Raw genomic sequence first — 24,140 nt, 5'->3', positions numbered from 1 at the left:
AAAGGGTTCACAGTGATCACAAGCTAAATGACTCTATGAGTAGTAGTAGTAGCGCTTGGTATGCAAGTATAGTAGAAGTTCCAGAGGGTCCCGTTGGCAAATGAAGTCAAGATGACAGAAAATAATGCTTTTTTGAATCTAAAATGCTCATGTCAAGATTCCTTCGGCTAGAAATGATTTTAAGGAGAGTCCTACAATAACTATACACATCAACCTTTGGAGTTATTGGAAGACCTAAGAGCCACTATGGGGCCAAGTGACCCCTTGTTCCTCTCATTGTTGTCAGGACCTGGCTGAAATCTCTACCAACCAGCTTGGCCATCCCAAAATCAGCCAACTTTAGGGAAAATTTATTGTCCACTATGAGATGGAAAGAAGAAACTAGAGAAAACTACAGCAATGTCATGAGATGAATGATAGAAACATCAAACACAAACATCACCTTACAAGTTGCATCTATTCATTCATGGCAAGCACATAGGGATGATGCCTTAGCAAACATGTGTTTCTTCAAATTGTAGCCCATTCCTACAAATGACCATGGAGAAATTACTGTACATTCCTCCTACCCACTCTTCACCACATTGAGGCCACTTCACATGGTGCTCATGCAAGTAAGAGGCATTGCTGCCCACATTAACTCCCAAAGGTTTTTGTGTGAGTCTAGATTCCTCCAGCAATGACTTCTACACAAAAAAAAAAAAAACCACTACTATTTTATTCAAAAGAAACCAATAAATATGATATGCATCTCTAATCAATTTGCAGTGTGAACAAAAAATAAACTAAAGTAATAGGAAACCACCACAATATTTTTTATTTCATCTATTCAAGGTAGAGTACAAATAATTTCACAATATCTCAGCCTTCTTCTCATAGAAAAGAAAAACAAATCATATATCTAGCCATTGATGTTGGAGAGAAAATATAAATAATGACGAACAATTTAAAACTATTTTTGGCAACCACTAGACCCATAAAGGTTTTATTTAATCCTTTACTAAAGTGATAACAAAATATTAAAGTATGCCCTACATAACAAAACATTAAAACATGCCTTAAAATAACAAAACATTAAAACACCCCCCATAAACAATACAAAAATATTATTCTTGTGCACATGTAGCTACTCCTGCAGCATACTCCTTGGGGTAAATTTTTTCTCAAGTCCTCTTGGAGACCAACTGTTGGAGATCCCCACCTTCTCTCAAAATTTTTATTTCTGGTAACCAAATGGCTTTAGAATCTGGAAGGCCCTTCCTCTTGACCAAGTGTTATATGTGCACTTTGTGTGTTGTCCTCATGGCCTCTCTGCTATTGATGATGCACTCCATCTGTGGCTTCTCTTTAGGAGGCAATTCTTAAATCTAGTCATTTGATTCATTTGTTGTTGCTTTTGCACTAATTTATTTGTTTGAACCTTTATACAATGTGAGATCTAGGACATTAAATATAGGTGAAATAACTATATCACCAAGTAATGCTACCTTGTATGCATTTTGTCTATACTTTTCTAGAATTTTACATAGTTCAATCTTCTTCATTATTAACTTTGTATGACTACCCCGAGGTAACTGATCACTGTTCAAGTGTACCATAACCAAATTCCCAACTTGGAGTTGCACATTCCTTCTCTTCAAGTCTACCTTAGCCTTCATCTTTAGGCTATTTTATTGCAAAGTTTTCCTCACATGCTCATGCACTTCCACCATTGCTTGAGAACACTCTTCTACATGTCCACTCCTTTTATCCAAACCATCCATATTCCTAAGTTTAAAAACTCCCCTTGGATGTCTCCCATAAACAACTTCAGAAGGACTCATGCTTGTGCTATGATTCACTGAGTCATTGTATGCAAACTCTGCCTGAGGTATGATGGCATCCCAACTACCGCCACGTTCCCATGTCAAACATCTTAAAAGGTTTCCCAAGGATCTATTAACCACCTTAGTTTTCCCATCTATTTAACAATGATAGGTTGAACTGAAAGATAAATTTGTGCCCAACTTATTCCATAGGGTCCTCCAAAAGTGACCCACAAACTTGTTGTCCTTGTCAGATACAATGCTCAATGGCAAACCATGAATATGAACTATTTCTTTAAAGAACAATCCTGGAATATAACTAGCATCATTAGTGGTTTTACATGGAATAAAGTGAGCCATTTTACTCAAATTAATCAACAACTACAAATATGATGTCATAACCTGTCTTTGACCTTGATAATCCCACCACAAAATCCATACTCAAACACTCTTAAGGTCTATTTAGTATGGGTAGAGGCTGATAAAGTCCAACATTTGTTGACCCTCCCTTTGCCCTTTGACATACAAGACAACCTTCCACAAATTTCTTCATGTCTATTTGCATCTTGTGCCAATAATAAAATCTTTGTACCAATGCCAATGTCTTGTTGAAGCCAAAATGACCACTAAGACATCCACAATGTTTCTCTTTCATGACATTTTCCCACATAGAACATTTGGGAATACATAGTTGGCTTCCCTTAAATAGCAGTCCATCTTGCACAATGAATTTAGAAAAATCAAAATGAAAACTATCTTCCAACTTGTGCAAATCTTATATGCTTTGCTGAAATCTCCATCTTCCACATGCATTCCCATCAATGCATCTACACCCATGCTTTGTAGTTATACTTCTTGCAATGTTAGCATTCTCCTACAAAGTGCATCATCCACCTTATTGGCCTGTCCCTTCTTATGTTTGATTGTAAGGTTTAAGCCTACAAACTCTCAACCCATTTCATGTGCCTATGGTTGAGTTTTTCTTGTCCATTCAAGAAACTAAGAGCATGGTTGTTAGTATACACAATAAACTCCTTAGGAAGAAAATAGTGCCTCCATTTTTTCAATGCCTGGACCATGACATACAATTCTAGATCATAAGAAGAATATTTCTTCTTTGCTTCATGTAGCTTCTCACTGAAAAATGCAACAGGTATGTCATCTTGACTAAGAATAGCCCCTATTGCAAAGCCACTAGCATCACATTCTATTGCAAAAACATTATTAAAATCTAGTAAAATAAGAATACGATACTTTGCTACCTTTTTCCTGAGTTCCTCAAAACTCTTATTTGTTGCACTATTCCATTCAAACTTCACTTTACCTCCTCCCTTGATGTTGTTTAAAATTGGTGCACAAATGTTGCTGAAGTTCCTTATGAACTTCCTGTAGAATGTGGCCAAGCCATGGAAACTTTGAACCTCTCCAATAGCCCTTGGTGTTGGCCAATTAATAATTGCCCCTAGTTTAGATGGATCCATTTTTAGATCTCCCTTGGATATCACAAATCCAAGATACACCAACTTTTGTTTCAAAAAGTCACACTTCTCCAAATTTATCTTCAACTTTTGTTCCTATAGCCTCTGTAAAACCATCTTCAAATGCTACAAATGATCTTCCTTATTCCTCCTATACACCAAAATCTAATCAAGGTAGATAACAACAAAATTTCTAATTAATTCCTAAAAAACTTCATTCATTAGTCACATAAATGTACTAGGAGCATTAGACAAACCAAATGGCATAACCAATTATTCATACAGTCCTTCATTAGGTTTAAAGGCCTTCTTCCATTCATCCCCCTCTCATATCCTTATTTGATGATATTTGCTTTTGAAATCTATTTTGAAAAAATATAAAGCTCCCCCCAAATAATCCAACAAATCTTCTATTCTAGTAATATGAAATCTATATCTTATAGTTATCCTATTAATGACCCTAGAATTGATACACAACTACCACTTACCATCCTTCTTTGGAGCAAGAACTGAGGGTATAGCACATGGGCTAAGACTTTTCCTTATCAACCCCTTGTCAAGCAACTCTTGTATTTTCCTAGCAATCTCTTCATTCTTCTATGGTGTCATCTTATATGTTGCCTTGTTGTCTAGTGACTTATGACTCTTATCAGTGGCAAAGACTCAAGCATTGCCTCAATAATGATGTCCTTGTACCGGTTCAACAACTCTTCAACTTCTCTTAGGCTTGGTATTCTATGTTCCTTCTTCCTATCTTCCTCAGGCATCAGCACCAATGCAAAGCCTATTCCATCTTCTTCTTCAACAGTATTAATGAACTCTTTCTCACCCATAATCAACACACTTGGTCCAACTTGACCAACCCCTTTCTCTTCTCCCTCAAGATTCAATTTGTATGTTACTCCATCCTTTTGGAAGCTATAAAAATTCTTCTCACCATCATAGCATGCATTCCTATCGAATTTCTAGGGTCTTCCCAAGAAGAGCTAGCAAGCATCCATGGGCAATATATTACATAATATTTTATCCTTATATCCCCCTATAGTGAACTCTACCCAAGCTTGCTCATTCACAACTTCCTGTTGCCCTTTGTTCAACCAACTAACCTTGTATGGACAAGAATGTGGAAGTCTCTCTAAGTTCAATTTGTTTAAAGCCTCAAGTAAGATGATATTATCCATGGAACCCAAATCAATTATCACCTTGCACAAATTGCCTTTCACCTTGCACTAAATTCAAAAAAGAGCCCTCCTTTGAGTGGTATCTTCTTTCACTAGTTCCTTAATAAGTGTCCTCCTTAACATGAGACTTTCTCCTTGAGCCTTTGTCATCAACTGAACTTCCGATGAGTTCATACTCACATTATCTTCTAGCACATAAGTGACTTTCCTTTCACCATTTTGGGAAGTAGACACACTTTGTGGACACTTATATGTTGGGTGTCCCATCTAACCACAATTGTAACACTTCATTCTTGAGAACCTAGATCCTCTACCTAATCCACTCGACCTTCCTCCATTAGATCCCCTTCCACCATAGCCTCCTCTATTACTTGAGTCACTTGCTCCTTGGGGTTAGACTCGCCTTGGCATCTCTGGCCTTCTCCTTTATTGTTAAAGTTTCCTCTACCTTAGTCATTCCTTCCACTTCTCCCTCCTTGTTGTTGATCACACTTCCTCTTTAGCTTCTCTTCAACTTTAAGAGCAAGTTGAAAACACTTCCCCAATGTATTTAGGGCCAAGAGGTTGATCTCCTCCTGTATGTTCATTCATTCTTTTAGGTTCCTCCTCTTGTTTCTTTTCCCAAGAGTTAACCTATGAAACTCGTCCATATAAGCATTCACATCCATCTCTTGCTTCTTCAAGCTTTGCAAATTTTTGAACAACTACACCTCATGATCTATAGGAAAAAATTTATGTGTTAATTTTTTTCCTTCATCACTTCCCATGAAGAAATTAGACTTATATTATTTTTTATCCTTTCTTCTTGAATATAATTCCACCATGAAAGACCAAATTCTCTCAATTTTCCTTTTGCAATCCTTACCCTATCATTCTTTGGAACTTCATTCAACTCGAAGTAATTGGTGATTGCTCCAATCCATTGAATCACTTCCTCACTATTGAGACTACCTCCATATGTAGGTAGCCTATCAGTAACATCTCCTCTTATTGACTTCAAAGCATTAATGAGTGCCTTTTGATCTGTAGGCGATTCCATTGATGGATGCTTGTGTTGTTCTCCTTCTTCATCTCCACTGGCACCTTCTTCCATCTCATTCTCCTTATCCTTGTCACTAGACCACTTCTTGAACTCCTTCAACTTATGTTCTAGAAGTTCTTCCATCATCTTCTTGATGGCATCTGGAGTCATACTTTTAGGAGGCATGGCGTGAGCCTTAGCTTCAGCTTTTGATTCTTCTATAGACATAAACTTCCTAGCAAGACCTTGTCTCACTCTAATACCAATATGATGAGGAGAAATCAAGAATAAAGTCTGTAATAGCTTCACTATGAGATGGAGAGAAGAAATTGGAGAAAACTATAGCAACATCATGAGATGAATGTTAGAAACATGAAACATGAGCAACACCTTATAGGTTTCATCTATTCATTCATGGCAAGCACATAGGGATGTTGCCTTACCAAACATGTGTTTCTTCAAATTGTAGCAAGTTCCTACAAATAACCATGGAGAAATTATTGTACATTCCTCCTACCTACTATCCACCACACTTCACATGGTGCTCATGTAAGAAAGAGGTATTTTTGCCCAAATTAACTCCTAGAGGTTTTTGTGTGAGTCTACATTCCTATAGCAATCACTTCTACACAAAAAATAAATTTCACTACTATTTTATTCAAAAGAACCAATAAATATGATATGCATCTCTAATCAATTTTCAATGTGAAAAAAAAAAAAAACTAAAGTAATAGGAAACCACAAATTTTTTTTATTATTTCATCTATTTAGGGCAATGTACAAATAATTTCACAATATCTCGGCCTTCTTCTCACAAAAAAGAAAAAAAAATCATATATCCAGCCATCGATGTTGGAGAGAATATATAAATAATGACAAACAATTTAAAACTATTTTTGGCAACCACCAAACCCATAAAGGTTTTATTTAATCCTTTACTAAAGTGATAACAAAAAATTAAAATATGCCCTAACATAACAAAATATTAAAACATGCCCTAAAATAACAAAACATTAAAACACCCCCCATAAACAATACGAAAACATTATTCTTGTGCACTTGTAGCTGCTCCTGCAGCACAAGCTTAACATCGTTATGAATGATGCACTCTCTACATTCTTCATGCAAATAAAATAGCCACCTTGTTATGCTGAAGGTGATCTAAAATCTAGTCCTCCAATCGAGTACCTTTCGTTTGATTTGGGAGCTGCGTCTAAAGAGTAGTGAATTCAATGACCCATTCTGCATGTAATCATAAACAAGGAATATCTAAGATCCTTTTACACAAAATCCTCTGAGCCTTACCATACTACTACAGAGAGGGAAATATAAAGACATTTTTTGAGACAATTCATTGATCAGTTGTCTTAATCTTAGACAATAAAAAAGGTTTGTATCCTGGCAAATTTTGTCTTTAACCAAGTGTTTTTAAATATTGTCTGTATAAGATAATATTTAACAAAAGTAATTTCTTCTCATAAGAAACAATTTCACCTTTGTCTTTTTGGAGAAAACAATTCTTCAATCACAACTATTATCTCTATAGAGACAATACATGCTTATTGTCACTCTGGAGACATTATTAAACAAATCTATTAAAAATTATGTTAAATTGATATTTCTTTCCTATGATTTCGACATCCAACATTTGTAGCAAGTATCAATACCAATATTCAATGTAATTATTTGTAATATTCAAGAAAGTAACATCACACACTAACTTAACCAGAAAAAACATTTTAATTGATTTATTTCCAATGCTCAGTTTCTTACAAAATGATGTGGGAGCTCATCACCACAACAAAAAAGTCTATTATGGATATGGGATGACCATAATTAAATAATAACATTGATTTTCTTTACTCTATAGCATCATAGTGAAGTACTTAACTGACCATACATTGGCCACCATGTTTAATGGTGTAGTACAAAATATCCTTGATTTAAATACATCTACTTTTGAAGAAAATCATAAGCAAAGATCTTCTTCAAATGTGAAGTGAGATTTCACTCTTTTTATAATCCATGATCTTCAAATTCCTGCACTTTTTGTACAATCTAATATGGCACAATCCGCAATGATGTGAATGCCCATCTTAGTGAGATACGTGGCTTGCAACTCATAATAAACACCATCAAGCTCCCTTCAAAGTTCATCTTTGGAGGTAGCATAAAGAACTTTTTCTCTGATATGAGATGTAGGAAAAGACATGATGATATCATTTAAAAACTCACCACATTTATTCACCATGTATAGATTTTGAAGTTACACATTGATGTACAATTTGTTTAGTTAAATTGTTAAAGGAAAACAAAGTAGATAAAATTACATCCAATTGGGCACCACCTACTTTAATACTCACCATATTTTGGATCTAGAAAATTATTGTTTCAAATTTCAATTGATGCACCATATTTATGTATGAATTACATTCACATAAGAACAATGAATGAAATGAAAAAGAACTGACTAGTCATTGAAGAATATCTAGCTTTTCTGGTTGTCGTCAATAGCTACAAAATTGAAATAAAAAACAACATATTTACAGTCACTGTCAATGGAGCGAGGCTATAAAATCAGCATATCTTTTTTCCGTACCTCCAATTTTGTTTTGATTAAGTAAAAACAAGTTTTAAAGGACTAGAAGTGTTCTAGAGAGAAGCATGAGAAAAGAACAACAAAGAGAAGAAACCAAAAATAACATGAAATAGACCTCAGACAACAAAAAAGAGGTCCTAGAAGATAGTGTTGGAAAAGATAGAAAAAGTCCAAAAAAGGTACAACAACCAACCAACTAAGGAGTATTAATCAAATTCATAGCCTAGTCCGCTAGAGAATAAATGGTTTCAACAGCAGCTTTCACCTTATCTTTCTTACTAGTTTCTTCAATCTTCTTTGAATGGGCCCGAGTATGCTTGCTAGGTCCTTAAGAATCAGCCCTCATGGGAGAATCTTGGCCTTTATCTGTCTCATTCTTCTTCAGGGAATTAGTCACATTATCCACCAATTGTTTAAGTTTTTTATCTATGTTACCCAACCTAGTTCCAAGTTTTGACACCTTGCCTTGGATACTACTAATGTCCTTTTCCATAACCCTTTGCTTAGCTTCCATCATAGGGATCTTGTGCATTATATTTTTCACTTGTTCAGCATTTCCTATGACCTCTGAAAGCTTATCAATGTGATGTCCTAAAGTTCTTTCCCCTCTGGCCATTTTGCTCAATTGATCTATTTCCTTGTTCAGCAACACCATTTTATGCTTTCGGATACCAATGTCCTTTTGAATAGAGTCAAGGTTACCAAATAAACCTTTAGGAGACCCTAGCCCACCACCGGCGTAATCACCCCCATTAGATTTAGACCCTTTTTCACCATCATTAGCATAGTTAGAATCCTCATTCATTTTATTGACATTTTTATTATCCTGTCATCGCATAGACTTCCTTCTCCTTTCCAAGCATTGAGCCAAGGGCTCATCATCATAATGAAGAGAAACCCTCTCATCATGAAATCCCTTTCCCTTTACTTTGCTACCTCCCCTATTTTTGATGTTCTCTCTAACAATTTCTTCAACATAATCATTTTCTCTCTCCCAGTCAGAATCCTCTTTCTCAACATTCTTTTTATTTTTCTTATTACTACCTCCCGAACCTTTTTTTGGGCTAACTAGACCCCCATTAGCCTCATCTTGCATATCAAATTCATAGCCCTTTTCTTGAATGCTCCCTTTAGTATCTTGATCACCCCCTTTAAAGTTTCTAGGTTTCAAGATTTTTTTTGGATTTGAGCACATTCATAATCAAAACCATTAAACCTTCATGGTAGACATGTTAACCAGTGAGGTCATGCTAGATGGCTTGAGTAGAGATGGAAACAAATTGCAACAGATAGGAAGGAAAATTCACCCTAATATCATGTCAAAAATGGTTTGCCAGCACAAAGTGGTAACCATACAATTTTATATATCTACCATCCAAAGTCAAATATTCCATAATAACAAAGAATGCAAACTACCATGGATGAGACATAGAAGCCAGGTTTAAAAAAAATTACCTATCTTAACTTGACGATTTCTTTCCTATTCTATCTCAAAAAAGTGATCAATTACCTTATCTAAGATCTTCATTTCCCTATAAAAATTCATCTTGTCAAAATCCAAACTATTAGCCTTTGCGATGGTCTCTTTCATGACCTCCATCCTCTGATTCTCGACCAACACCAAACTGTGCTTCCAAGATTTAACGAACTGGTGCATAATTGCAAGGCTATTTCCTTTGAGTCTCTCCATGTAATTGGTAAAATTGGCATGCCTGAGGATGTCCCAAACCTCTGGTTTATTCTTCCATTCTGCACAGTTGGGTAGTTTGACCCATTTCCTCTTTCCCCCCATTATTTCTGTTATAGATGCACTGGTTTGCTCACACTGAAAAACCCCAAACACTCTACAATCACCACTACCTAAGCACAGATAGAAAGAAGCAACCCATAATCCATGCTAGCTGCCCACATTTCTAAAAATAATTTCCCATCTCACTCCAAAGGAGTTAAATTCATAATTCACTGATAGCATCATTATTAAGGGATTTTTGTTGGGATTTTCTTTTGTCATGCTTAACATGCTCACGACCATCAATAGGTAAAGTGTCATATGACTTCCATATGATCTTTTGATCATTACAACACACCACATTCAAAGTCCAATCTTCTAAACCATTGTCTTCCCTATAATTATGGGATATTATACATTTTGGAAAGAATTAATAATATAACCTGCCTTAGAAATAATATTGCTAATGGTCCATGAAGGTGGGTTAGTTTTCTTCAAGTAGATTATGATATTAATGGAATCACCTTCAATCCAAATGTTTTTCAAATTCAAATCTTTGGCATAAATAAGACCATAAAGTGAAAAAGAGGCTTCAACAACATGATTGGTTTGACACCCCAAAGGTACAGCCATACCACCAACAAAGTCACCATTAGAATTTCTAATCACCACTCCACAACCAGCGATGCCTAGGTTCCCTTTTGAGGCCCCATCAAAGTTAATCTTAAACCAGTTAGTTGGAGGGCAATCCCATCTTGTGCTTTCCCTTGGGTTAGGATCCTTTGTGTTCAATATCAAACTCCTGATATTCCAATTATTAATCACCCCCACATCCCATTCATTTGAAGGTTATTTTCCCATACCACAAATTTTGATATTTTCATACAAAAGGACCTTGATTTTATGCAAAACTAGAATTGGATTGGATTGCACCCCTCTAAAGATCCTATCATTACATTCCTTCCATATACCCAAGCAAAGATAACGAAGGATAAAATCCCACAATTTAGTAATCAAAGGGTTCTTGGAAGGAGCTTTCCAACAAGAAAATAATAGTTGGATGGTAGCATGAGAGACCTAGTCCATGTTCATCAAACTCCAAATTTTATCCCAAACCTTCTTAGTGAAGGAACAATGAAGCATAATATGATCCACCGATTCCCCATCATTCTTGCAAAGAACACATCGATTAACAATGAAGAACCCCCTCTTCTTAAGATTGTCAAGAGTTAATATTTTATTTTGCAAAAGAATCCAAAAAGAGATATTAAATTTAGGAGTCATACCTTTCACCCAAGCCATAGCCTAGCAAGGTACATCATGATCCTCAAAAGAGTTAGCATAGGTTGATGCAATAGAGTACACACCACTAGGATCCACTTTCCAAATTAGAACATCCTCTTCATGGTTTAGACAACAAGCATTCAAGTATTTAGCAAGCTCTGCCAAATTTAGATCCACCCAAAGAAGATTCACCTATGAATCATCCTTCCAATAATAGTTGACTAGAGTACCAAACTGATTCTTGCATTGCACCATAAACCCATTCCATCTTGGGTCTTCACAAAAGGGGTAATCCAAAATCCAAATATCTTCCCCAAAAAAGACTTTCAAACCATTTCCAACCTTCCATTTAACTCCTTTCCTTAAAATGTGTTTAAATTTCTGAGCATTCTTCCATATCTAAGATCCCCCTTTATCAATATCAGAAAAAAGGAAATGCTGACAATCAAAGTTATCCCAATTATATTTGTCATCCTGGATATTCCTCCATTCCCCCTCTTCTTTATGCCATTTCTAAAGAAGTTTAGCTAGTAAGAGTTCATTCATAGTAGAAATCCTTCATAGCCCAAGCCTTCCCTTCCCCCTAGGAATACAAACATTCTCCCAAGCAATAAGAGGAAGTCTCTTTTTAGTCTCCATACTTGTCCATAAGAAGGTCTTCTATATTTTCTCAATAGCAAGTGCATACTTTCTTGAGATTTTAAAGACACTCAAAGCACAGAGCTTTACACTTTGAAGGATAGATTTCAAAACAATAACCTTCCCAGCCTAACTTAGGGGAGATCCCTTCCAGCTAGCAAGTTTCAAGTGTATCTTATCAATCAGAGAGTTCCAAAAGCTATCAGGAGGAGATGACCCCAAAGGTAATCCCAGATAAGTACTTGGTAAGGCTCCACTCTCACATCCAATAATCCTTTTAATCTTTGATTGTCTAGCCTCACTAACATTGATAAAGTAAATTACACTTTTATTCCAATTAATGGTTTGGTTAGTAGCATCAACATAGTCAATCAAAGCCTTCTTAATATTCCTAGAATTTCACACTAAAGCCTCCCCCATGACAATAGAGTCATCCACAAATTGCTAATGCGAGAAGACGAGGGTAGAGGAAGAAGGGTTGAGACCCACAAAGTCTCCTTTCACTACCAAATTAATCACAAATATTCCCAAGCATTCAACCAAGATAATAAAAAGTATAAGATAAATTTGATCTCCCTATCTTAGGCCCCTAGAAGCCTTAAAAAAGGAGGAAGGTTAACCATTAACAAGTATTGAGAAGGAAGCCAAAGAAATTAACATAAAGATAAGATCCCTAAATCTCTTATTATAGCGAAATGCTTCCAACCCCCTAAGAAGGAAGTTCCAATCAACTCTATCATATGCTTTAGAGAGATCAAGCTTAAGAAGAAATCCTTGCTTATTAGACACCACAAGAGAATGGATTTTTTCATGAACAGTTATTATGGAGTCCAAGATTTTTCTACCCATAACAAAACTATTTTTCTGACTAGAAATGATAGTCAGAAGAATGGAGAGAATTCTAAGAGTCAAAACTTTGGAAATAATCTTATAAAAAGAATTACATAAACTGATAGGCCTAAACTGATCCAAACTATCAACACCTAGCTTCTTAGGAATAAGGGCAATGAAGGTCCCATTTAACTCTCTAAGGATGTTTCTTGAACCAAAAAATTCCTTGACACCATTACTAACATCAATTCCAATGATATGTCAATATTTATGAAAGAACAAGAGGGGAAAACCATCAGGACTAGGGGTCTTCTCACCCTCAAAAGAAAAAATAGCCTTAGAGATCTCATCTAGAGAAGGAATGGATGTAAGGACTGAATTCTAAGCTTTAGAGATGTAAGAAGGAATACCCTCCAGGAAAAATTGCTACTTCTCTAAATTCAGGTCTAGATCACATTGCAACAAGTTGCCAAAGAACACCATGGCCTCCCTTTTAATGATATCTTCATTATCAGTCAAACCATCAACCATCATAAGTTTGGAGATTCTATTATCCATCCTATTCTTCAAGGTTGTCATATGAAAGAACTTGGTATTCCTATCACCTTCTTTAAAAAGAACCTTTCGGGAACGTTGTCTCCAAAACATTCCCTCCTTAGTAATAAGATCATGAAGCTCAACCAATTTATCACTCTCCTCTTCCCTAGAGACCATCTGCTAACCATCAGCTAGAATCCTATCTTGAATGTCTTTAAGCTTCTCCATAATCTTGTATTTGTTCTCAAATTTATTACCAAAGGTAGTTTTATTCTAGATTTTAATGTGTTTCTTGACATTTTTCAATTCATCCGCCACTCTAAACATAGTTGTTCCCTCAACATTAATGTTCCACCACTCCTAAATGAGGCTCTCCAAATTAGGATGAAGGGTCCATATTTTTTCAAATCTAAAAATAAAATTATTTTAAAAATTAATAGTGTTAGCAAAAAAGAAGATATGGTAGTGATCAAAACCCACCCAAACCTAAGCATTGAGTGAGCATTTATAATTCAAAATTCATTCATTGATGATAAGGGCACAGTCTAGCCTGGCATGAATTGTATCCTTACCAGTTCTTCTATTCGTCCATGTGTACTCAATCCCATGTAAATCAAGATCATGTAGCATATGAGAGTCAATAAAGCTCATAAGATCTAATCTATTGTCTAGATTGATCTAATTGCCTCCCCATTTTTCTGATTCCTTTAAGACACTATTAAAATCTCTTATCACCAACCACTTATCCTCAGCAGAAAGCTTTCTTTGATTAGAAATTTCTTCCCACAAATCCTTCCTCTCTCATTTGGTATTGGGGGAAAAAACATTAGTAAGGACCCAACTAAAATTGTCTTTTGAATTAATAAAACACACATTCATCATATTTCTACTTTAATAAATGAGTTCCCCCTGAATCCATTTAGTAAACCAAAAAACTATCAAACCGCTTGAAGCTCCATCAAAATCACTTCCAATAATCTTTCCTCCCTTAAAGATAGAAAGGCATTCCACCTTATCCTTGAGCATCTTAGTTTCCTAAATAACAAAAATGTTAGGTCTATTATCCCTAATCATATTTTTTAAAATATCATTTTTGTGAGGGTTATTTAACCCTCAAATATTCCATGAGATGATCTTCATAATTTAACAAAGTGTTTAGATTCAAGGATGGTTCTTTAACTTCCATCTGCAATGCTCTTAATAGCCTCAATTATTCTTTTGTGCTAATTAGAAGGTCTACCAGTAGAAGATGGAGAAGACCCAACATCACCATTCTTGATAGTGACTCCACTATTCTTAGATAAACCAAACTTACCCTTAGTAGGCTTAGAATCAATTTTGGATCCCTTCTTTTTTTTGCACTAGGGCAAAGTCCTCATCTTTTTTATAATTTTTCTTTCTACCCCTAGAGTATTTCCCTACTGCTGTCCAATTAGCCTTAGAACTGTCCTTTTCCAACACTACTTCCTCAACATGGAAAATAGTGAGATAGTGAGAATGTCCTCAACCACTCTACTAACAAAGGAATTATCCTTCAACATAGGAGCTCGAGGTAAAGTCTCCTTGTGAGATCCATCTAAAATAGAAATTTTATCCTCCATTGAAGGAATCTCCAAAGCTTCGTGATTCCTTTATATGCAACCAATCTCAAGAATCTCCAAAGGATACTAGGAAGGGGTAGCGACATTGGAATCCATTTTTAAAGGTGTAGAAATATTAAGCTCCTTTGGGGGAATTCGTAAATCAATATCCTCCTCAACATGATTTCTCAAGTTTTTATTCCACTCCAACCACATCCGCTCCAACCACTGGAATGTTTCTATCCATATAAAATTGGTCCTTTGGAGGAGCAGGCACCTCAATTGCCACCATCACCTCTTTAGATAGGTCTTTCTTTACCTAAATTTTCCTACTCTTCTTAGCTTTTCCTTTTAGTAAAGGACGTTGCTTAGCCTAGTGACCTACTTTCTTGCAATGGAAGCATGCAAAAGGGATAGATTCATACTCAATCCTCTAGTCCTAAACACCAACTTTAGATTTTAGAGCAATAGATTCCAGAAGATCCATCCCATGGGATACCCCAACACAAAACCTAGCATAGTTCAGTCTCCTTCTGGAAACAATCACCAGATCTAAAGAGAGGAGTTCCCTAAAAGTATTGGCAATGCCTTTGAAACTATCTTCCACCCATAAATCAAGAGGGAGACCATGAAGTTTCACTCACATAGGGGCTTGAATAGCCAAATCATCCAGCAAGTAAAGATTGGGGGCCATTTCTGTAACAGCAGGGTATGCTTCCCCATAACTGAAGGGCTACTACATAAGATATCTCTCTTATCCTTATCACAAGAGAAACAAAAATAAAAATAGCCTTTAGCCATAGCAAAAATATCCACTTGACCCTTCAAACACCATTTTCTTCAGAAAAAAGCATGCACATCTTCAATATTAGGTCGTGCTCCAATCAAGCACCCTACCAAAGTGGAATCCATACAAGAGATGTTTCTATCAATGATCTAATTAGGAATTTTAATAGAGAACTTACCTTTATCCTTCACAGACATGTCTTTGACTGACGGGAAAGTAGATTTTCCAGTAGGTTGAATCCCAAAAAAACTTGACCATTTTTTATTCTACTTGGGCCCCTCTCCTGCATCTGCCAAGCACCTGCCACCATCAGCATCCCCAGATGTGACAAGGGAATCCACAGACTGTTCACCTAGTACAGGGGAATTCAAAATCCAATTCTCACCCAAACTCTCTTTGCTCCCACTCGCCATCAAAATATGTACCTCCATTTTTGTTAACAAAGAGGTTTTTTTAGTTTTCTCATCTATCTTGAAAAAATTTACTGATGCACTATCTTCTTCTTTAGGTCCAAAAACATGATTTGTAGCCCTCTAACACATTAATTCTAGTAGTTTCCTGGTTCAAATACCATCAAATACATCACTAATTTACATAAATTGAAAGCTAAAAAGATAATAAGATATACCTTTCAAATCCCTTTCTTAAAACTTTTTGGTAATTTTATAATAAATATATTTTAAGGAATAAAGACTATCCCAATTATGCAAATGGTAAAAAGTATCTAGTACTTTATTAAAATTTATATGTTTCCTACATCCACAAGTGAAATATGTATGTAGGTATTGAAAGTTGTACAAACCACACTAGAATACATTATTCATCTAGTAGAACATAGTTTGCAAACTATTTAAGCCATCCTTGTACAATTTGGATTAAGTGCAGAGAAAGTTAAGAAAAATAAAAACAAAGGCCTATAAACATTTAACATCTCCAATAAAAGAATGAAAAGTAGCAAGACTAGTCCTTGACATTCAACAAATAATTCTAAGACATTCTTTATACTTAAAAATAGATTCTATGAAATCAAAAAATTGGAGAAAAAACATTGTTAACTCACCTTCAACACATTGACAGGGTAGTTGCACCCCCCCATCTTGACAACATGTAGAATAAGCACTTAGCATGCTAATGGCCAAGTTTCTTTTGAACTAAGTTGATGTCTCACCAAGAGCCTATCAAACAAACTTTGAAAAAGGGTATTAGCAATTACACTAGAACATTACATTCTTAGTGTGATTGTTAATATAGAAACCTGAAATCAGCAATAGGAAAAGTCTAAAAAATGATATTTTAATAAGATGCACCAAATCATTACTATTACACCTTTTACCAACTAGGTACATCTTCAGAAACACAAAATCAATACAAATGAAACAACCAACCTCATTATTCACTATTCCTGCACTTGACAAAAGAAGCAATCAACATCATGAAACAACACTAGTAAATAGGTAAAAGGAAAGAGTTAGTATTTTGAAAAATGAAATTATTCAATCTTTAACCTCTAAAACTAGATCTAGACATAAATTATATGATAGCTTAGATAAATATATATATCCAACCTATATTTAAACAGACAATATTAGCCATAAATGGAAAATTTGCATGTAGACTTTCATGTTGTTGAACTTGCAAGTAGAATATAGTAGTCAACACCAACTCATTTGGAAGCTAAACAAAATGATCTATAACAAAAATAAAAGTGTGTTAAAGCAAAGCTAAATGACATGAAATCTTTTCAACTTACCTCCTATACTAGAAATGGAAAGCAATACCCAACACCACAAAATAAGCCAAAAGAATATTAGAAATGAATAACAATATTACTTGGATCTATTGTAATATGTGGTAACCTCGAATCTAACCACAAAATGTGTAGAAAAAAACTAAATTAGACAAGATACATACAAAGAGTTCAAAGACTCTATTACCAACTAAATGTTCTTAATTAAACACCACGAATTACTACTACTTCATTAACTTATACATATAAAATAGATTTTGCTGCATCTCCAAGAACAAAATGTAGCAAAGCATGCACAAATAACACTAGCAAACACATAGCCCAGAAATAGTGCATGCATTATTTTTATAAGTAAAAGGAAAAGTCCTACAATATGTACTCTATGATTTATGTTATCTTCTAGGAATTTTTTTTATCCATCGTTGTCCTTTTTGTTCTCCTTCTATGAGGCACTAGATGAATTTTTGTTTTAGATTGTTCATTGCATTGAACATGTTCCTTGTTATTGTTGTCTCTCAATTTTTGAGATTCAGCAATGGCTGCATGTTCAAATTTAGAATTATTAAATGCATCATGTGAATATATTTCCTCCTTGTGCTCACTGCTAGATGCTTCACTTGATGAGTTTGACTTTTGAGTTGCCTATACACAACATAATTTAACTATTAAAGCATGATATATCTAATTAAATTAATCCATGTTATAAAATATACTAATTACTTATGTCAAATTGATCACTAATGATAAGTTTCTCCCATTATTTAATCAAATATTGTCGAAGGCCTTAGGAACCATGTAGGAGAGCATACTTTAAGTCTTCCTCTAAAGCCTCCTTTTCAAATTGGTGAATCTATATTAACAAAGAAAACCAAACTTATAAGGTCTAATGACTAATTAAGTACAATTAATATGACTTTTTATTGAAATATAAAATATAAAAAATTAAATATTAACTTATCATGCCACCATTAACACTATTATATCCTCCATATCCAAGTTTATGAGATCCAATCCTTGACGACCGAGCTTGGGATGCAATCCTTGTATCACAAAGACGTCTTTTACCTCCTTTTTTAGATGGCATATAGTTTGGATTGTCATCAACCTTCCTCTTAAATTTGGCATCGTTTATTAATTCATCCCATGTCACTTAGTCTATGATCCAAGCTAGACATGGATACTTCAAGTTTTTTGCCAATTTTGACCTTAGATTATCTCTTTTTGTGTGAATGTACTTACATGCAATATCTAGAATAAAATGTCTCTTAAAACTAGGATTACCAAATGTTTTTAAGACATCTTTAAAGAGTTCTTCCTTTTTATCATTTGGTTGTCTCCTCCAATCCCTTTGGATGGTATCTCCAAATAGGTTTTATGCATGGTGATAAATAAAGTAATAAAGTTTTAAGCTCATTTCATCGTTCAACACATTGCCTTTAGAGGTGAGCAAAATTGTTACTTCTTGCAATCCTTTTGTAGTTACTAATCATACTCTTGAGGTCTTGGGAGTTGAGGAAAATCCCATTATAGGCACATCAGTTACTTGGTCATTTACTTCCTATATTTATAATGGAATTATGAAATCAATTAACACCCTACCAAAAATATTAAACTATTGCCAAATTAGAAACAAGAATAAAGACATTATTCATAAATGAGAAATGACATAATAGACAATGCTAACAAATAGAATATACAAAGGATACCAATTATATTTCACATAGTTATATAGCAAAAAAGAAATACTAATTTGTTTATAATATCAATGATGTCATAATTGATAAATACATGCATACATATATCACTATTGTGCTAAGGGCTATAGAAAGTTCCAGATTCATTGTTTACATCTCAAAAATGTAAACTAGTACTTGCACCAAGGAATGGTTCAAGGCATAGCCAATAAGTGATTCAACTGAAGTTATGTTGCTTGTATAAATATGGAAATTGATTATTTTAATAGAAATAGAGTGTAATGTTTACATTTAATAAACTCAACTATCAATGCATCCCATAATCCTTCAACTTCACACTAAATTCTTAATATATATGTATACATGAAGAGTTTTCCATCATAAGTACAATGAGGCTAGTCTTGTGCACATCATAAAATTGTAAACTAGGGATACTCTTGTTGTCTAGATCATGACCTTTATAATCCATAGATAGTCACTTCTTCCAATAATCTATTTTTGAAAACTATCATATACTCAAGACAAGATAGTAATGGCATAAATAATTATTTGTACACAAAGAAATACAAATCAAGCGGAATGCCCAACATGCTACCTTGTACTCTCAATAGCACTACTTCTACAACAAAACTTTTGTTATGATCCCCTTGTCTAGAGCATTGTATTTATAAGTAGTCAAAGGCCATCACAAGCTCTAAAGAATTATGCACATAACTAAGGTGCAAAAATCATCTATCTTACATATTTCTCAAGTTGAATGTGTGATAGGATGTGAATTTGGCATACTCTAAAATCAATCCACATGTTGTTTAAAACCATCACAGATTTTAGAATTTATTAAGGATATTGTGTTCAACACAAATTTCAATGCTTAATTGGGCCAGTTAAGGAAATAGTTGTTGTGATATTTTTCACTTCAATAAAATTTTTGAGATTATATCCAATCTATATTTAATCAATGTAGGAGGTGGTGGCAAGTGATGAAACATGGTGGCATTCTTATTGATTTGTCTTAATGGATTTTTGAACTTAACATGATAAAAAAATGCTAAGGTTCAATGTGAAATTATTTAATAATTATTAATCTTAGCTTATTTTTCTATTTTGTGATTGGATGAGATGAATTTGCCAGGGTTTTGTCAATTTATAAAGGAATCTAAAAAATAAAAATAAATTAATAAAAAAATTTAAAAAAAAATTCTCAACTTTTGACAGTTGTAGTGCATATGAATAGTTAAAGAGGGAAAGGGTATCTATGAAATTAATTCATACCTGCATGGATAACCATTACAATCAAACTGTCCATGAGATTATTCAATTTTGTGATTCAAGTTGGGTAAGTTCATTGAACAGAGTGCTTTAATAGATGGTGAGATTAGGTGATCAGAACATTAGGTTTTCCCTTCAATATTTTTTAAAGTTTCCTTGTTTTTATTTATTTTTATTGCCACTTCACAAAATCTATTATTTTTACATTGCCATAATCCTTGTTCTTGTGTGTATCTGCAACTTAGGTTTACTTTTTTTACTCTAATGTTCTTGTAGAGAGTTTGTCCTAATTATTCAAGATTCTAGACTTCTGATTGAATAATTGAAGATTTTATAATTTGAAGGTTAAATATTAGATTTATCATCTCCTTCTTATCCTATGCTTTTTCTTTTCGAGGGTTGAAATGGAAACCTGTGTAGGAATAGTATGTCGATCTCTGAAATCAGCAAAAACATCTGTCAAAAAACACCATCGACTTTGCGGTAAGTGTGTTGTATCCCTTGTCCCATTTGAGCACCATAATTTGTGGCACCAACACATGGAAAATAACATGTCTTCTAAAATAGTTTGGTAGACTTCCAGTTTATACTTTTTTATGTTTCCCCTTTTCTACCATTTTTTTGTACTTCACAGAAGAATATCATCAACAAGGTTTATTTCAACTAATAAAATACCTAGGTTTTGATCAATTTTGCAAATAACTTTTTGTCCTTAAATGGGTAGGCATACTATTTCTTCACATATTTTCTTTGAATCTTGGATATGCATGGGCTGAATGTGTTAGAAGAAGGAAATAAGTGTACTGTCTGATGTTATTATGATCTATGAGTAGATGTTATAAATACAAATAGCACTTCCTTTTAAGAAATTTGTTTTGATTAAGTAAAAGTAGGTTTTAAAGGACCCAAAACCTTTTACAAAAAGTTTAGCTAGAAATTAAGAGCAAACACAAAACAGACATCTAGGAAGAAAAAAGAAGAAGTCACAAAGAGATCTTCTGAAAAGATAGCAAAAAGATAGCAAACAAGACAAAAAAGAACTAGCTAAGTAGCCTTGATTAGGTCCAGAGCCTAGTCTACCAAAATCTGCATGTTTTCAGCCACTGCCTTCACCTCGTCCTTTTTTCATGTGTCCTCAATCTTCTATGAGTGAGCCCTAGTTCACTTACTGGTACCCTAATTGTCAATAGCTTGAGGGGAGTCCTAACCTTTCTCCATCTCTAGTTTCTTCATCAGAGTACTCACATTCTTAGCCATTTGTTTAATCAATTTTTTGAGGTTGCTCATCTTGGCTTCCATCTTTGTGATCTTTCCCTGGTTGGCAGTAAAATTTTTGTCCATTGCCCTATTCTTTTCCTCTGGATATGAGATCTTATGCATTAGTTTTTTAACATCTTCAGCACTCTTGACCATCTCCATGAATCTATCAATGTGTTTTCCAAGAGTGTGTTCACCACGAGCAATTTTGCTAGCATGCCCAACTTCCATCCTTAAAGCTTGCATATCCCTACCAAGCGTCTATATTTGATTTTTCATAACCCCAATTTCTTTCAAAATAGCACCAGGGTTACCATGCATCCCTTTAATAGCCCCTAGTGTACCTTCATACTTCTCACCAATATCAGGGCAGATCCCCTGTTCCTAAGAATCCTCATCTCTCAACTCTCCTTTCTACCCAAAATGCTTCTCTAGACATCTTGATGGATATCTTTTCCTTCACGACCTATGGGCTAAGGTCTCATCATCTGAGAGGGAAGAAGCCCTCACAAACAGACTGCCCTTAATCCTCTTACCCTTATTCTTATTTTTCTTTTTATAATCCTTCACTGAATCCTCCACAAAATCACTCTCCTTCTCTGAATCAAAGTGACCAACCACTCTTATCTTCTTCTTTGAACTACACCCAGTGCCCTTGTTCAAATTCTCCTCACCCCCTTCAGCTTCATCTTGGGTTTCAGTGTCATAAGCCTTCTCCAGGATTCTCCCTTCCATTTCATAATCAACATCCTTCATGCAGCCTTTATTCCTCACTATCCTCTTAGATTTTAAAACATTCATGATGAGAACCATGAGACCCTCATGGAAAACATGTTCGCCATACGGGTCTTTCTGAATAGCTTGAACAAAAATACTAAGAGACTGCTTTAGATAGTAAGGAAAATTGATCTTAACACTATGCCTAAAGTGGTTGGCTAGCATAAAATGATACCCATAACATTTCATAAATCTCCCATCTAGGATTAAGTACTCCATAATCACAAACAAAAAAAAGTGCCATGGGCGAGAGACAAAGATTAGATTGATATAAGAATTACCAATTTCAACTAGGTGACTCTTCTCATGCTTAGATTCCAAAAATTCCTTAATAGCTCTGTCTAAAAGCTTCTACTCCCTATAGAAATTGATACCATCAAGCTCCAAGATTGTGACCTTAGCAATCACCTTCTTCAAAATCTTCATACGTTGATTACCCACCATAACAGAGCCCTCCTTCCAAGTTTTGATAAACTGTTATGTAATGGTTGGGTTATTTTTATTAAGCCTCTCCATATACCCCGTAAAATTACCCCACCTTAGAATTGCCCACACCTCCCCCTTCTTCATCTACTCTATCCCATATGCCCAATTTGGACTTTAATGAGATAGATTCAGGTATATCCACCCCTTTGTGTAACTCTGACACAAAATCTTGCATAGTTCATCCTTTTCTAACACACGCTCACTAGATCTAAGGAAAGGAGCTCACCAAAGGTATTGGCTATGCCCTAAAAAACATCTTCCACCTAGAACTCTAGGGGTAGGCCTAGTAACCGAACCCATACTGGGGCTTGAATGGTAGAGTCATCCATAGCCTAAAGATTAGGACACCATTTCTAGAGGACCAAGGTATGCCTCCCCATAACCCAAGGACTACTGTAAAGGATATCTTGTTTATCCTCATCATAGGAAAAAAAAAATGAGAGACACCCTTTAGCCATTGCTGAAACATCAACTTGACCTTTCAAGATCCATTTCTTACGTAGAAAACTCCTGACATAATCAATGTTGGGTCTAGCCCCAATAAATCTCCCAAACAAAGTTGAATCCATGCTCAAAATGTTTTTATCAATAATCAAGTCAGGGATTTCAATGGAAAACTTACCTTTATCCTTTCTTGATGTATCTTTAATTATTGGAAAGCTAGATTTGCTAGTGGGGCATACTCCAAACAAGATCAACCATTTTTTAATTGCCTTGGGCCCTCCTCCTGAGTCCACCAAAAGCCTGCCTTCTCCTGGGTCCTCCAATGTACCTCCATCCTTAGCATCTCTAGAAATAGAGGAATCACTAACTAACAATGATTGTAGTCCTGGCATAGATTGTGCAGAATTCAAAACCACATTCCTGCCCAAACCCTTCACACCGCTCCCACTCCCTCCTACCATGCCTTCCTTCTAAGAAATTAGTTGCATCTATAACCCTCATGAATTACACCGGTCATTGTAGACTAAAATTTTGACACACGGTTAGAACAAGTAGAGCATACAAAGAAAAATAGAAAGCAATTTCCCAATTGTCTTCAAACTTTCTATTGAACCCAACATCAAATCTTTGTCTTAGGCTGGCGAAAGCATTTCATTGGTAATTGTTTTGGAGTCTAGTTATCTATACAATATCCCTTGCACAAATATTTTATCCCATCAATATTTAAAATACCTAGAGAAATTAGACAAAGAAAAACCATAACAAAATAAATTCTCTTTTCCTACCAATGCAACTACCATGTAACTAGTATGATGACCATATTCTCACTAGTAGAGCATGCAATATTTCTCCAATTATTTTTGGAAATATTGGCTATGTCATTATTTACCTGTTAGGCCCTTAACATTATTAAAATTTATGTGCATAGCTACTCTGATATGAGGAATGGCTTATGTTTAGTTGTATAACATTTCAATCTGATTTTTGTGATATGC

The 24,140-nt window shown here is 34.9% G+C and overlaps 1 pseudogene; it reads right to left on the bottom strand.

Annotated features, from left to right (window-relative positions):
• Positions 1–106: 106 nt before the first annotated feature.
• Positions 107–24,140, bottom strand: part of LOC149560747 (G-type lectin S-receptor-like serine/threonine-protein kinase At2g19130) — a 94,553-nt pseudogene continuing 70,519 nt past the window's right edge.

The sequence above is a fragment of the Cupressus sempervirens genome, chromosome 4 (genome assembly GCF_028749045.1).
Source record: "Cupressus sempervirens isolate cs-2001-9-10 chromosome 4, ASM2874904v1, whole genome shotgun sequence".
NCBI classification, from domain to species: domain Eukaryota; kingdom Viridiplantae; phylum Streptophyta; class Pinopsida; order Cupressales; family Cupressaceae; genus Cupressus; species Cupressus sempervirens.
Note: the sequence above shows the minus strand (reverse complement) of the source record. Positions and strands in the feature narration are given on the sequence as shown.